This window comes from Rhea pennata, unplaced genomic scaffold (genome assembly GCF_028389875.1).
Source record: "Rhea pennata isolate bPtePen1 unplaced genomic scaffold, bPtePen1.pri scaffold_44, whole genome shotgun sequence".
Lineage (NCBI taxonomy): Eukaryota > Metazoa > Chordata > Aves > Rheiformes > Rheidae > Rhea > Rhea pennata.
In genome coordinates this window covers 1,481,524-1,495,949 of record NW_026907683.1, presented here as the reverse complement: position 1 = coordinate 1,495,949, position 14,426 = coordinate 1,481,524, and positions in this window count along the sequence as shown.

Here is a 14,426-nt window from a genome sequence, read left to right as displayed (position 1 = left end):
GGGACGCGGAGTGACTCCTGGCTGGCCGTCCAACCTGGGTGTCCAGCAGCTTCCCAGCTGTGACCGCTCTGCACGATTCCCAGGGCTCCCCATGCACTTTGGAGCAGAAGTCATTCATTAAAGTGAGATCCCCCTGCATGGCTGCACAACTCTGGTGTATCAACCACTTACGAAAGCCCCATAAACAGCACCCACTGCCCTACTGCCCTTACGCAGTGAGCCCATCCATTCATTGTAGAATTACCTTTCTTATGCCATGCTGAGTATTCCCAGTCCCCTTCTGGGGAAAATATGTGTGGAAAGGGCTCCGGGGAGGATTTTCTCCATCACCTTCTCAGGGATCAAGCTGAGGCTGACACGCAGACAGGCTGGCAGGCCTGCATCCTCCTTCTTGCCGTGCTTGTGGGTAGGAGTGATGTTTGCTTTCTTCCAGAGCTCAGGAACCTCCCCCAGTTTTATATACACTTTTCAGGGAGTACTTCATACCAATTTTCCTTCCAGTTACAATTTCACTATTCACCCTGCGCTTGCACTTTCACCTTCCTGTTAATTAGCATACGAAGTGGAGAAGAGGTGGTGACATCTTTATCATGGCATTTCCACCTCATTATTCATTTAGGGGTGTCTAGGATAATACGTTAATAAACCTTCATGAACCAACAGTCACTTGTAGGTTATTCCACTGTTTTTGAATTGCCTACCTCTCACATTCTTTGAAGTGCTGTGGTTTCAGCAAGGTCATTCTACTGCAGTTGGTTATCCGTTGCAATGCTGTTTTTCTCTCTGCCTTGGCCTTGAGTTGTGTTAACTATTTGCAGGGGTTTCCTCTCAGCATCGCTCCAGCATCACCATGACAACAGCCAGCTCCCTCAGCACGCAGACTGACTCCTGCCCAACCAGTCTACGTCTTCCACAACCTGATCTTCATCCCCTGAGGAGGAGTCTTCCTCGCTGCAAACTTTTTTGCAGGTCTTGGGGGCCTGGTGTTCCAGAGGGCAAATCTCATCAGCAAAGACTGGCGCAAAGAGGCCACGGAGAGCCTTGGCCTTTTGGCATCCTTTGTTACCAGTTCCTGTGCCCCATTCAGTAGCAGGCTCATATTGTGTTGCCCCTGGTCTTTCTTGCATCTCCCACGGCATTCTTGCAAGAAGATCCTTCAAGAGGCCCAAGTCTGCTCCCCTGAAGCCCAGGCTTGTGGTCCTGCTTTCTGCCTTGTTCTCTCCTCTCAGTGCCTTGAACTCCACTATCTCATGCACTTGCTGCTGCCAAGGCTGCTTCTGACCTCCTTCTTCCCGGCCACTTCAGTCTTCTCTGTGAGTGTCAAGCACACCACAGCGCTTCCCCTCCTCAGCCCCTCGGGCACAGGCTTCAGGAAGTTATCATCAATGTACAGCAGCAATGGCCTGGCTTGCTTGTGCCCTGCTGCCTTGAGCTTGCAGCAGATGTCAGGATGGTTCAAGTGCCCCATGAGGACAAGGGCCTGCCAACAGGAGGCTTCTTCCAGGCATCTGAAGAAGGCGTCATCTGCTTCTTTCTCCTGATGAGGGGATTTGTAGCAGACAGCCACCATAATGTTGCCCACATTGCTCTGCCCCCTAATCCTGACCCATGAGCTCTCAGCTGCCTCCTCGTCACTCCCAGGCAGCGCTCCATGCACTCCTGCTGCTCCCTTGTTCTCACATAGAGGGCCATTGCCCCTCCTTCCCTACCCAGCCAGTCCATCCAAAAGAGACCGTGTCCATGCATTGCAGCATTCCAGGCTTGTAAGTTCTCCTGTCATGTGTCTGTCAGCCCAAGGAGATCATAGCCTTGCTGCAGTGCACACACCTCTAATTACTCTTGTTTGCTCCCCCTGGCTACATGTAGCAGTGTACAGGCACCTCAGAGAGGTGCCCAGTTCTTCTGGTTTCCCACAAGAAGTGGGAGAGCTTCCTCCACCATGTTGCCCTCTCAGCACTTTTCTCTGTGTGTGCGGACAGCTGGCATGGGGGCTCCGCATGCATGCGCCTCTCTTGTTTTCAGGGTCTCTCTTGTGCCCTGCACACACTTTGCTCACCCACCCTGTCCACCACTTCTTCCTTTGCCTGTGGCTTGTCATCTCCTGCCCCCTTGTTTCTGCTTTAAAGTTCTCCTCAACAGTGGGGGCTGGCCTTTTGGCAAAGAAGCTTTTGCCCCAAAGGAGTGTGGACGTGCAGTGTCCACAGTGTGCCAGGATACTGGCTGTGTGAAGAGCAGGTGCGTGCTCGAAGGTGAGGTGCATGCCATAGGAAGGATGTATAGTTGGAGGGAGGTGTTTGTGTGCTGCGGTTGTGTGTGTGCATGGTGACAGGGGGTGTGAGAGAAATGTGTTGTGTGCCTCTGCAAGGTGGGGGTGGGGGTGGGGGTATGCAGCATGATGGTTTGCAATGCTGCCTGCATTAGGATCTGTGTGAATGAGACGTCTAAGCTCTGTCTCTGTGTTTGTGTATCTGTGTGTGTGTTTGTGTGTGTGCGCACGCCTACGTAGGCACGCAAATGCATGCTGGCAGACGCAGGTTTGTGAACACAGTGTGTCGCACTGTGTGTGTTTGGCTGCGCAGCTTGGCAACTGTGTGGGCATGGTTCCTTTCTGCTGTGACACCTAATTCCACGATCACCCATGGGGTTTGTATAATCCATGCAGGTAGGTCCGTCACCAGGCACAGGAGGGTCACTCCAGCTGCCAGCAGCAGCATGGCTCTTTATTTATAGGTGGAGTTTGGTAGATGGGAACCCCCTTTGCAAACAGCTCCACTGCTACAACAGAAACACTGACAGCACCAGCTGGAGCTTGCACGCAAAGGCACCTCCGCTCGGCCACGGAGGTGCCATTGATGGGGGCTGGCCAGGGTTTAGGGCCAGGCACCTGCAAAGCAGCAGCTCAGGATCTGTCTTTGGGCTCTCTCAGGTTGCTCCTCTGTCTTGGGGACAGCCGCTGTTTCTACGCCTTCCCCTCCAGTGCCGTGCCAGCATCTTCTCCGAGCACTAGACAGAAAGATGAGCAGTTGAAGGAACAGGGAGCAGGCAGAGAACTGCTGCAGGATGAACTGCAGCTGGATGGCATAGCCTCTTCTTCCAGTGAACTTCCAAGGTGGGCTGGGCTGTGCTATGCTGTGCTAGAGGTCCCTTGTGCCCAAGCCCGTGACAGGGTGCCATGTGCAGCTAGTCAGCATGTGGCTGATTGGGTGGGGCCAAGAGCTTGGCCTGAACAGGGATCCAGCCCTCACCGCAAGGTGTCTCGGTGGCAGCGCTCTGCCAAGGAAGGACAGACTGTGTGGGCTGGAAAAGGGAGAGCCAAAGAGTGGAGGGATTCTTTTGTCACCAGCCAAGACTTTGACATCCTCCACTGAAGAGCTGCTCTGGCAGGCAACAACTCCCCCTTGGATGTCAGGAGCATCCCATTCAAGGCCACACTTAGAAACATGCTTCTGACTCATGAGGGCAGTCAGAGCGAGCGAGCCGCTTTCCCCTGATGCTGCCGTCAGTGGAAGCATGACCACTGCAGCAGGGGAAAGCATCCTCTCTCCCGGGAGATATTTACCAGAGGAGCTGCTTCTGGTCCTCTTGCTTCTGTCTTTTCCTCTCGGCAGCGTACTTGAATGTTTCCCGACGGGCTTTATATGCCTGCAGGCTGTTCAACACCTGAGCTGCTCGAGGGGAAAGGGGGCTGCAACAAGAGGGACAAATTTCTCACACACTGACTGGCATGCTTCCTGCCTCTCCCCTGCTGCAGCCTCTGCACCCAGCCCGTTCCAGGTGTACCCGCTGACTCTTTCAACCCACAATGAGTTTTAGCAGTTAGCTGTGGGCTGCAGAAAGGCCCCTGGGAGGAGGGAGGCAGTACCCCAGCTCCTACTAGGCCTCAGCGTCTTGCCTGCATAATACCTTGGTGGAGTCATGGCCCCTCAACTGCCCTGGGCTGTGCCTGGAGCTGGCACACACTTACTCGGGCTGGCTTCTCTGCAGCTTGGCCGCTGCTCTCTTCTGCTCCGGTGAAGGAGGGCTCTCAGCCTTCTCCCCTCTCAGCTTGTTCTGTTTTCTTCTGGGCTGGGAGGGAGGATGAGGAGCCCAAGTCTGCTCACTGGCCAACTCCTGCCAAGGAGGAGAGAGTGCTTGCAAACCAGAGGGCAAGAAGAGGAGCCGCTTCCCAGGGGACCAACGGCAATGAGCTTGCCACAGCAGCTGCACCCTACATGCTAAGTGCTGAGGAGGGAGGTCACGTCCAACTGTAGTTCACTACTAGCAGGGTGGGCTACATAGGACTAAGCGGTAATTGGTGTTCCTTATAGGCACATGTGCCCTTCAGCTAATCCTGGAATTGTTTTAGTGAAGGCTTCAGAGCATCATGCTAAATCCATAAAGATTGCAGACTCTCCAAGCAGTGATGCCTCCAGCCTGCTGCCTCAGGGGAAGACTCGGAAGCATGAAGTAACAAGTAGCCAGAGTTCAAGGAAGGGGCCATCAATTTCTGCTCTCATCATGGCAGATGGTCCATTGGCTTTGTCCTTTGCTTTTTCTTGGTAGCTTCTGCCTCACAGGGATGAGCAGGCAAACCCCCTGCCTGTCAACTGCACATCGATACTGCCCCCACGGCCTGGAGACCTTCCGCCCTCCTCTCCCAGGCGGGGAGGATCGCTCTTGCCCTGAAGAGTGTCAAATGGTGCCATACCTGGGCTGGCTCTCGCTCCTCCCCTGCAAGGCAGGCTTTCCAGGCGGCCCATTCTGCCTGTGCTTGTTTGTGTCGCTCCCTGTACAAGGAGCCCAGGCTCTGCTTTTGCTCCCACTGCGCAGACAGCTTCCACGTTTCCTGGAGGGACACAGAAACGCCACAGCACACAGCATTAATCTCAGCTCCCAGCAGGGCTTTCTGCAGCTCTTACTGCACTCCTGCACTCCCTCTGCAGCCAGCCTGTTGGCAGGCTTTCACTCCTAAAAGCTTAGGAGGCCCCAGGTTATGCCAGGCTCCTCAGCTGATCACGTAGAACTGAGCGGTCGGTTATGAGCCATGATCTCAACTCTCCATGGTCTAGGAAAGACTTGTACCTTTCCCATGGCCTCACAAGGTAGCAGTTCCTGAGACCAGAGCAAACAACACCCCAGGGGAGTGTCTGTGGGTGTCTCCACAATGTACCAGAGGGAATGATACGCTGCAAAGGTAGACCCTAACCACTGTCCTCTAAGAGGATCTGAAGGCCGTAACGGAAATGTTGAAGGGAGCACCTCTTCAGGCCTCTTTTCAAAAATGCTATGTGCACAGTGGAGCCTCTGTACGGTTTCATACAGCACAGTAATTTCAGCAACTCATGGCACGTACCTGCAAGAGTCTCCTGCAGCCCTCGGGAAGAGCGAGCGCAGCTGTGGACCTGGCTGGAGGCGTTGGTTTCTGCTTGCTGGCCTCCTTCGTCATGTGCACTAGTCTCCTTGAGCCCTCGGGAGCAGTGAGTGCAGCGAGTGCAGCTGTGGACATGCCTGGAGGCATTGGTTTCTTCTTGCTGGCCTCCTTTGTCCTGGGGGAGCTGCCTGGACACGGCGGGAGCAGACTGCAAAGAGATAGCAGGAGGAGTCTGCATGAGTGCAGGGGAACTTTGTTCTCCATGCTGTGCCCTCAAGCTGGGCCCCTGCCTCTGCAGTGGAAGGCAGTTCTGCAAAAGAATTGGCTCTACTTGAGCAGTGGTGTTCACGTCAGCAGAGACAGAGACGAGCCCAAGCTACAGCATTCAGCTGTGGCACAACGTGGCCTCGGGAATGCTCAGGCAGCCCCTGTCTAGGCCCCTCTTCATGGGAGAAGGCGAGGGGCAGGGTCTTGTGCAAGGACAGGCTGGGAGAGCTACTCTTCCAGACTGCCAGGCCATTGCTCTGTGCTCCACTGTTGAGTGTGGTAGTTAAGAAAAGCAGTCCTGCCATTTCTGAATGCCTGGCCCTCTCTCGTGTCTTCCACACAAGACGGGTGGGATTTTGTGGGAAAGTGGAGGCTTAAAGCAACTTCCTCAGGTGGTGTCAAGACTTGCCAGCCTTGCAGAAGAAGCAGGGCAGAAGGGGTAGTCTCCTATGGCAAGGTGGAGGGTGGCCACCCTCAGGGCCTGGGACGTTTGAGGGCCTTTGCCATGCCATGTTGGCTAGATGGACTGGAGAAGCAGCAGAGGACTGCACTACACCCCTGAACATGATGCTGATGCCCACTCGCTCTCCTCCCTGCAACCTTCAGAGGTCATCCGTAAATGCCCCTCCATTGGCTCCAGAGCTCAGCCCAGCCTTTGCTGGGGTCTGTGTCAGGAAGCCTGACGAGTCCCTGCGGCTGGTCTGGCCAAAGGGACGTCTCTGCTGCAGAGGGACAAGTGTTGCCCTTCATCCTTTGCCCTAGGGTCTCACCTGGCAGCAGTCTTCTTCTCTGTCTCTTCCTGCTTCGGGGCTGCCCCTGAGCCTGGCAGCATGGGGAGAGGAAGCTCCTCACGGCTCTGCAGGAGCTTGCCTGGATGCCGCTCTGTAAGGAGGAAAGAAAGGAGGGTGCTCTTCAGAGCAGCAGCTTGGGGAGTGCATTGATACCTGGCTGAAGTCACTAGGTGCAAAGGACAGGCAGTGGTCACACAAGCTGGTCAGCAAGGAGCTTGTCCCTTACCTTTACTGCTCCGCAATTCTCCTTTGGCTGTCTTCTCCTGTGGGGAGCTGCTGGCGGCAGCCTTGGCCGTTGGTTTGCCTTCCACTACCAGCTGAAAGCTGGGAAACAAAGGACAACAGCGGTTGGAGAAAAGGCCACCATGTGTGCGGAGCAGCTTGTTGGCACTAATCCCCCTCATGGTCAACGGTCATCTGAGACCCCACAGTCTCCGTGCACGGTCTTTGTGTCCGTGCACAGGTGTTTCGGCCAGTCTCCCCCGAAAGACAGACAACGTAGCCCAGAGTGCTGGCTGTGTGCAGTCTGTCCTCTCTGATGGGCTTGAGGGCAGGCTGGGCATGAGAAAAGCAGCCGCAGGTCCCACTCACTCCAGCTGACAGGTTGGCAGATGCACGTAGCCCTAACTGGGCATTAGTTCAATGGGAACCAGGTACTGCAGGAGTTGTTCCCAACACAGCGCTGAGCGTTGAGCCCCAGCAGTGTGCGCTCTGGAGCAGGAGCTGGGAAAGCACCTGCTGCACTGGCCAAGGGCTGCAGAGGAAACGTGCTCACCTCGGGAACACTTGCACAAAGCTCGCCTGGATGCCTGCAGTGGTGGTGTCTGCAGCGGAGAGAGCTGGCCCGGCCATCTGCAGTCTCTGCAACGTGACACAGACCCATTGGGAGGTTTCTCAGGCAGTTTTCTCATCGTGCCCCAAAGCAGCCACCTTTTCCCCTGCTCAGGGAGGACCCTGCTTCTCCAGACCCCTCTTCTAAAGCCTCTTGCACAAAGACTAGCCCTCCCACCACGGTTCTGCTGTGCAGAAGATGCACTGCAAAGAATCGTGACTGGGCAATAACACTGCCAGGCTTTCTGCAGGAGCAAGGCTCCAGAAAGTCCACAGGTGCTGTCCTTGCTAAGGACAGTGAGTAGGGGCAAGCCCTGGGGAGGGCATTCCATTAGCCCGCCACATCCAGATGAGCCAACAGAGATCAGCTTGCTTGACCTTTGATAGGATTGCCAAAGAAGTCCAAGGAGCCCAGGATACCGGAGCAACTTACAGTGGCAGCGGCTGCAGGCACGCCTGCCTTCTTCACCAGCCTCTGCATGCACTCGGCAGAAAACTGCATGCACACTTCACCTTCTTCACAGACCAGAACGCCAATGTTCTTGAAGGTGAAGGCCACGGGCTCCTTGTTCGCCACGTGGGAAGAGAACAAGAGGATGGTTTCTTGCACACACTTCTCCACTGTGCACCGTGGCAAGGATGTGGCTAGCGAGACCCGCTGGTAGTTGAGCGGTTTGATCTTGACATGGTCTGCCAGAAAGAGGAACAATGTCATTGTTGCAACCGACCAAAAGTCTGTTGCTGGGCTGGGGAGCAATGGGGGTGGGCTGGAGCCACTTGTTAGGGGAGCTGCGAGCAGGCCCAACTTCACGCACTCTTCAGGAAACAGTGCTACAGGAAAGGTCGTTGAGAGAAAGAGTTCTTGGGGCAGAGGTTTGCCTAGTGGGAGAGGGGAGCTGAAGCTGTCTGCCCGCCTTTGGAAAGAAGTCCCTACTTGTGCCAGCCCCCTCCCAAGAGCAGCACCCACCCCCATCCATGGCAAGGGGACAAGGCGGGTGGTCACTGCCTTCTTACCAGGGAGCGTCACTGAGGGGTGCTTGAGCCCCCGCAGCCAGTCCACATCCCGGGCCAGCTGGAAGATGGGTTTTTCAACGGTCAGTACCGTGCCTCTTTGCCGCCGCAATTGCTCTTGGACCACACAGAAGGTCCCGAGCCCCACTACCAGGACACCCTGCATGCAGAAAAGACAAAGCAGCCCATGAATAACTCCTGGTGAGATGGAAGAAGTGAGGACCATCAGAGTGTGGGGGACACTGCTCTGTGCCCTCCACACTCCTGAGGCACAAGGGGCAGTAGGGCCACATTCTGTGCTGCCACAGCATTGCAGAAAGCATTGTTCCCTGGTGCCCAGGCCTCTCAGGAGGACAAAGCCTGCCAGGCGTGGAGCACCGGGATGCCAGCCCACCTTGTTCAGCATCAGTTGCTTCATGATATAATCAGAAACAGCATTCCAGACAGCAACAATCTCTGGAGAGCAAGGGAAGCACGTGTCAGGCCCCAGAGCAGCCAGCTCACAACCTCTCTGCAAGCTGCTAACCAAGGGAGGGACAGGGAAAGGTGTATGCAAACCCTCCAGAAAGCCACCGCCATGGCTGCAGAGCTGGGCTTTGCCCCAGTTGCAGACAGCTGGCCTTACTCGTAGGCCGAGGAGGTCCCGAGCGGAACAGGGGACATGGAAAGGGTTTGAGGCAAGGGCTGTGGTCATCTGAACATGGCATCCCCGAGCCCAAAACATGCTCCATCAAGCTGGGCGCATAAGAGGATCCCTGGGGAAGGATCTACAGCTCTGCCAAATGAGTAGATGACTTGGGTTATTACAAGGTGAGGGTTGCATTTGCAAGGGGAGGGAGGTGTTTGCAGCAGACTCCGGAGAGCCCCACAGGAGCTGCAGGACAAGCCTGCCTGTGGGACACAGGAACCCTCTGCTCTCCAAGCCCGATCCCAATCCCAGGGAAACCTGGCCATGGCTTTCTGCTGCCACCCCCGTGTGGTCATGGAGCTGGCCCCACAGGAGCCTTGAGGCACAGGGCAGCTCCAGCACCCAGGAGTCCTGGCTGCCACAGTTGTGCCCTCAGCTGCTTGGGACCCTCTTGCAGGCAAAGCTCCTGTGGCAGCCCCCAGCCCTGCCCAGCCACCCACACAGCAGTTCTTGCAGTTAACAGTCTTGTCTCAGGGTGACACCTTGAGAAAGAGCTCCCCAAGCCCTTACCCTCAGCAGAGAGCCGAAGGAGCGTTGGGAACAAGGAACTGCGGTCCGGGCTGATGGCATCGGTCCAGCAGCCCTCCATCTCGCTTGCCCCTTTGCCCTCAGTGCGCCTCTCCAGCCAAGGAGGAAAGACGCTCTTCCCCAAAATGCTACCCAGAACGCCTCTCTGATGTGCCCCTGCTCCTCTGCCTATCGGCGAGGGGCCCTGGCACAGTTCCCGTCGCCCCTCCTTGCCACCGAGTGGCTCCGAAGGGCAGCGGTGGGGAGCGTGTGGGCAGTGCCCAACAGCGCCCAGGCCTCGCAGGGAAGTGAGGGCGCTCCTGACGCACTGCAGAGACCTCCCTGTGATGCGGCACATGCCACTGTGACCTCAGCTCGCGTCACCTGTGTGCTGTGTAGGTCACCATGAGGGAGCTGGCACAGCCAGGGAGAGAGCAGAGAGATTTCCCCTTGTGCCTTGGGAAGCAGTCACCTCCCTTCATGCCAGTAATTTTCAAAACTTGCTGATAAACCCTTCCAGAATGTCTGCAGACAGTGCCAAGGGCTGTGAAGTTTCTAGAACGGGGCACCGGAGAAGTCCTCTCGGCAGCCCTGCACTGAGAGGTCTCTGCTCTGGACAGGCCTGTGTGGGAAGCTGGGCCTTGCGGGTTGGCATTTTTCAAAGCCTTCCTCCTGGAGGATCCAAAGGAGACTGGTGCTGTTTAAAAGGCCCTCGGCAAGGCGTCTCAGTCTGCGGTGCTGAACATAGTGATGACATGCCATAAGAGAGCCAACGTGCCCTTCGCACACATCATCCAGAGGGCTTTGTCTGGGACCCTGGACCCTGTCAGGCTCCAGAGCCATGCGCCAGGCCGGGAAGCAAATACGGGGAAGTTGTCCCATTCCCACAAGGAATGTGGCCAGCTTTCTTTCTGGCTGAGCTTGGGGAAAGGCGGTGCTTCTCTTGCACCTTAGTGGGTCCTGGTGCTTTTCTGGGCCACCTCGGGACACTGCTTCTCCCCTGAGTACAGTCCCTGCTCCCCTGCTCCCCCCAGGCACCCTGGCTCTCCAGTGGGAGTTCCGTGGGGCTCTCCAACCCCGGCACCCAACACCTCCCACATTTGGACCCTGGGCGCCTTGGCACACGGCCACATTCCGCAGGGCTGCTGGCTGGGCTCCAGTGCAGAGCCTCTGAGGTGGTGCCATGCCATAGCACCTGCCTTTTGACTTCTGCAAAGTTTGTGAGATGACCAGCTCCCAGCTCGGCAACTGCTGAAGCTTGAGAGCTTCCTTACAATCAGCCTGCCTGCTCTTCCGAGTCTGCACAGTGCTGCGGCAAATTCTGCACAAGGCAGACTCCACCCGCCTTGACCACTGTCACACAGGTGGCTGTCCGAGAGGCTGCCAAAGGAAGCACTCGTTTACTCCTTTGGGCTGCTTATGCAGCCTGTGGCACCCCATCCATGATGCTGGGAGTGCAGCTCTGCACCCCGGCATCTCTGGCCTTTCCCTCCCCTGCCTCCTGTGTGCCTGGCTAAAGCCGCATGGGATGTCTTGCTTGATTCAGAGTGCTCACTTGAGGCGGCAACACCTTGTGGAGCTGCAGGCCTCATGGAGGCTGCTCTGGGAAACAGCCGTGCCCCCACGTGCCCTCCTGCTCCCAGCCCCAGGCTCCAGGAGGGTCTCCGCGGACAGCACTGGCTTTGGTGTGGCTGGGGTGGGTTTCCCTTGACATCCCTGTGTCCTGCATGACTTGCTTGCAGTGCTCAGGAAAATCGCTCTTCTCTAGGCGCTTGCATCCAGACTTTGTCCCGACATTTTTACAGAAACGCAGCCCAGCAGCCAAGTCATAAATCCTCTTTGTATCTAGCATTTCCTAGCTATCAGAAAGATTTCTAGTTAGGCTACCCATTGTGGCAAGTGGACCTCCTTGGAAGGAGCTTGGACTTTGCATACACTTGAGGAATGTAATTATATAGTATGAAACTATACCGTGCTTTTTCTTTTTTTTTCTTTGTGTGTGTGTGTGTGTGTGTGTGTGTGTGTGTTCGCAATTAAAAACCAAAGCAAAAAGCTTCCATGTCTCTTTGCAGCTAGTTCTCTAAGAGAAGCAGGTGCGAAGGGGGGCATATGGGCTCTAACATTCCATTGCAGACTTCAGGGGGAGAAGGGCAGCTTGTAGCAGGAGCCATGTACATGCCAGCGGCTGCTGAGAGAAATGGTAGAGTTGGGGAGATGGGGAGGAAGACTGTCCATGCAGTGTCTCATCTCCAGGACAGTGCTTTTTGGCATGTCCTGACTTCACGAGGAGACAGCCTGGATCCATACCAACTGGAGAATGTTGCTCTCCCTTATTCTACAAGCTGCAAAAGAAGCAGAAGCAGCTGCAGCAGAAGCTGCAGAAGCAGTAGAAGGAGAAGAAGAGGAAGAAAGCACACTAGAAGCAGAAAGATGGGCATGTTAGGGAAGACTCTGTCTTTCAGCTACACTCCCCAAACCTCTGCAATTAGCCGTACAAGCCTTGAAGAAAGTTATAGGGAGAGCAGTGGTTTGTCAAGGCTTTCTGCATTTAAATGAGCCCTGTGGGGTCCTGGTGCTGAGTGCATGGACTCAGCTTCTGAGAGTAGATTGAACCAAATGGTCAAGAAGTCAAAGTCAGAAGCCCAGCCCAAAGGTTTGCAGAGCATGAATCAGTCCCCCTGAAGACCATTAGCCACAAGGGGGGCTGATGAGAGCAGAACATTGTGATCCCCAATCACAGGCAGGCAGAGGAAATGCGCTGGTGGCTCCGACACCACGTAACCCCTTCCTGTGTTTCATCAAGCAAAATGGCCAGGCACGGACACCCAGCCCCTGGGAAGAGAGATCCTTTCTGTTGCACGTTGCTCAGGGCTCTTCCTGGGGGCAGTGTGAGGGTGGGGGCGTGCAATGGCGAGTGCAGGGCAAGGACGCAACACCTTGCAGGCTGCCCAGTGGGGCGAGAGAACGGCAAGGTCCCGGTGTCTCCTGGTTGGCCCTGGTGGCACACACAACAGCCCTAGCTGAGGGGACCAAGCCCTCAGTTCCGATGGAGGCTTTCAGCCTTGCCAGAGCCCTCTGTTGTCTCCAGCACAGGCTGCCCTATGCTATCCCATGCCTCTTGTGCATGTGTCCCTGCACACCGCCAGCCTGCTTCCCCACCTTGCTCTCACCCTGACATCTCCCTGCCTTCACTGATGTCTCTTACCTCTTACTGGCTGCGCCTTGAAACAAAAAGCCAAGAGATGATGACACACTCACTCCCTCAGGGGGACCTCTTACACCAAAGCACCAGCCTTCAGGTGACGTTTCTTCATCCTCACAAACTACCTAAGCTGCACTTTGTGGCTCTCTTCTTCTCATGCTGTTTCCCACTGCCAAGGAAAGCTCCTGGGAGCCCCCAAATCAGACACACAGTGCTGAGTCAAGGGGCATAGCAACTCCCCTTGTCTGCACGGCCTCCCTCCTCCCAGCACAGACCCGTGCGTATCTGGCCTTATGCACCCTGAGTGGGAGCCACAGGCTTTTAAATCCTCATGAAGGTGCTGCTGGCCGAATCCCCGGGCTTCTCAGGATTCCGCCATACAGAAGCTCCTTGGTGTCAGCTGCTCATGTGTGTGCGCAGACGGCTCACCCACACTTTGTGGTGCCTCTGACAAGATAACAGCGGGCAGAACTAACTGCAGCACAGCACCATTGTTAGCAGGCAGTGCTAGTGTAATGGCATTGCTGGCCAAGGTAGGAATTACCATCTCAAAGGCATCTCAAAAACATCAGAGGAGGGTTCAAGACAAGCAAAACCTTTCCCTGTGGGGAAAGGGCAAACAGAGACGGGCTGTTTGGAGGCAAGGCTATGTGGATGGCAAGAGGGAAGAACTTGGACGGGGGAAAAGAGAGAGAAAGAGACTAAGAGGTGAAGCAAAGCAGGACCCAGGGCAGATCGTGCTTGTGTCTGATGTACTTCCATGGGGAACCTCAGTGCTTTCCCTAACATCAGCAAGAGAAGAGCTGGAGCAGAAGGAATCACAGGCTTGCTGAGGCAAGGCAGGACCTCCGGCGGCCTCTTGCCCAACCTCTGGCTCCCAGCAGGGTCAGCTATGGTGGCAGAGTAGGTTTCCCAGGCCCTGAGGTACTCTTGAAAGCTCTTCTCCAGGCTGAGCAAGCCCCCTTGCCTCACCCAGCAAGCACTTCCGATCCCCAACCATTTTGGGAGCAGTCCATCGAACTCACTCACCCGTTCCAGGTGTACCCGCTGACCCTTTCAACCCGCAATGAGTTTTAGCAGTTAGCTGTGGTCTGCAGAAAGGTCCCAGGGAGGAGGGAGGCAGTACCCCAGCTCATACAAGGCCTCAGTGACTTGTAGACCAGTTGGACAGGCATCAGTCTGCATGCTGAGGGATCTGGCTGTTGTCATGGCGATGCTGGAGCGATGCTGAGAGGGAACCCCTGCAAATAGTTAACACAACTCAAGGCCAAGGCAGAGAGAAAAACAGCATTGCAACGGATAACCAGCTGCAGCGGAATGACCTTGCTGAAACCACAGCAGTTGGAAGAATGTGAGAGATAGGCAATTCAAAAAAAGAGGAATAACCCACAAATGACCGTTGGTTCAGGAAGGCTTATTAACATGTTATCCTAGACACCCCTAAATGAATAATGAGGTGGAAATGCCATGATAAAGATGTCACCACCTCTTCTCCACTTCGTATGCTAATTAACAGGAAGGAAAATTGGTATGAAGTACTCCCTGAAAAGTGTATATAAAACTGGGGGAGGTTCCTGAGCTCTGGAAGAAAGCAAACATCACTCCTACCCACAAGCACGGCAAGAAGGAGGATGCAGGCCTGCCAGCCTGTCTGCGTGTCAGCCTCAGCTTGATCCCTGAGAAGGTGATGGAGAAAATCCTCCCCGGAGCCCTTTCCACACATATTTTCCCCAGAAGGGGACTGGGAATACTCAGCATGGCATAAGAAAGGTAATTCTA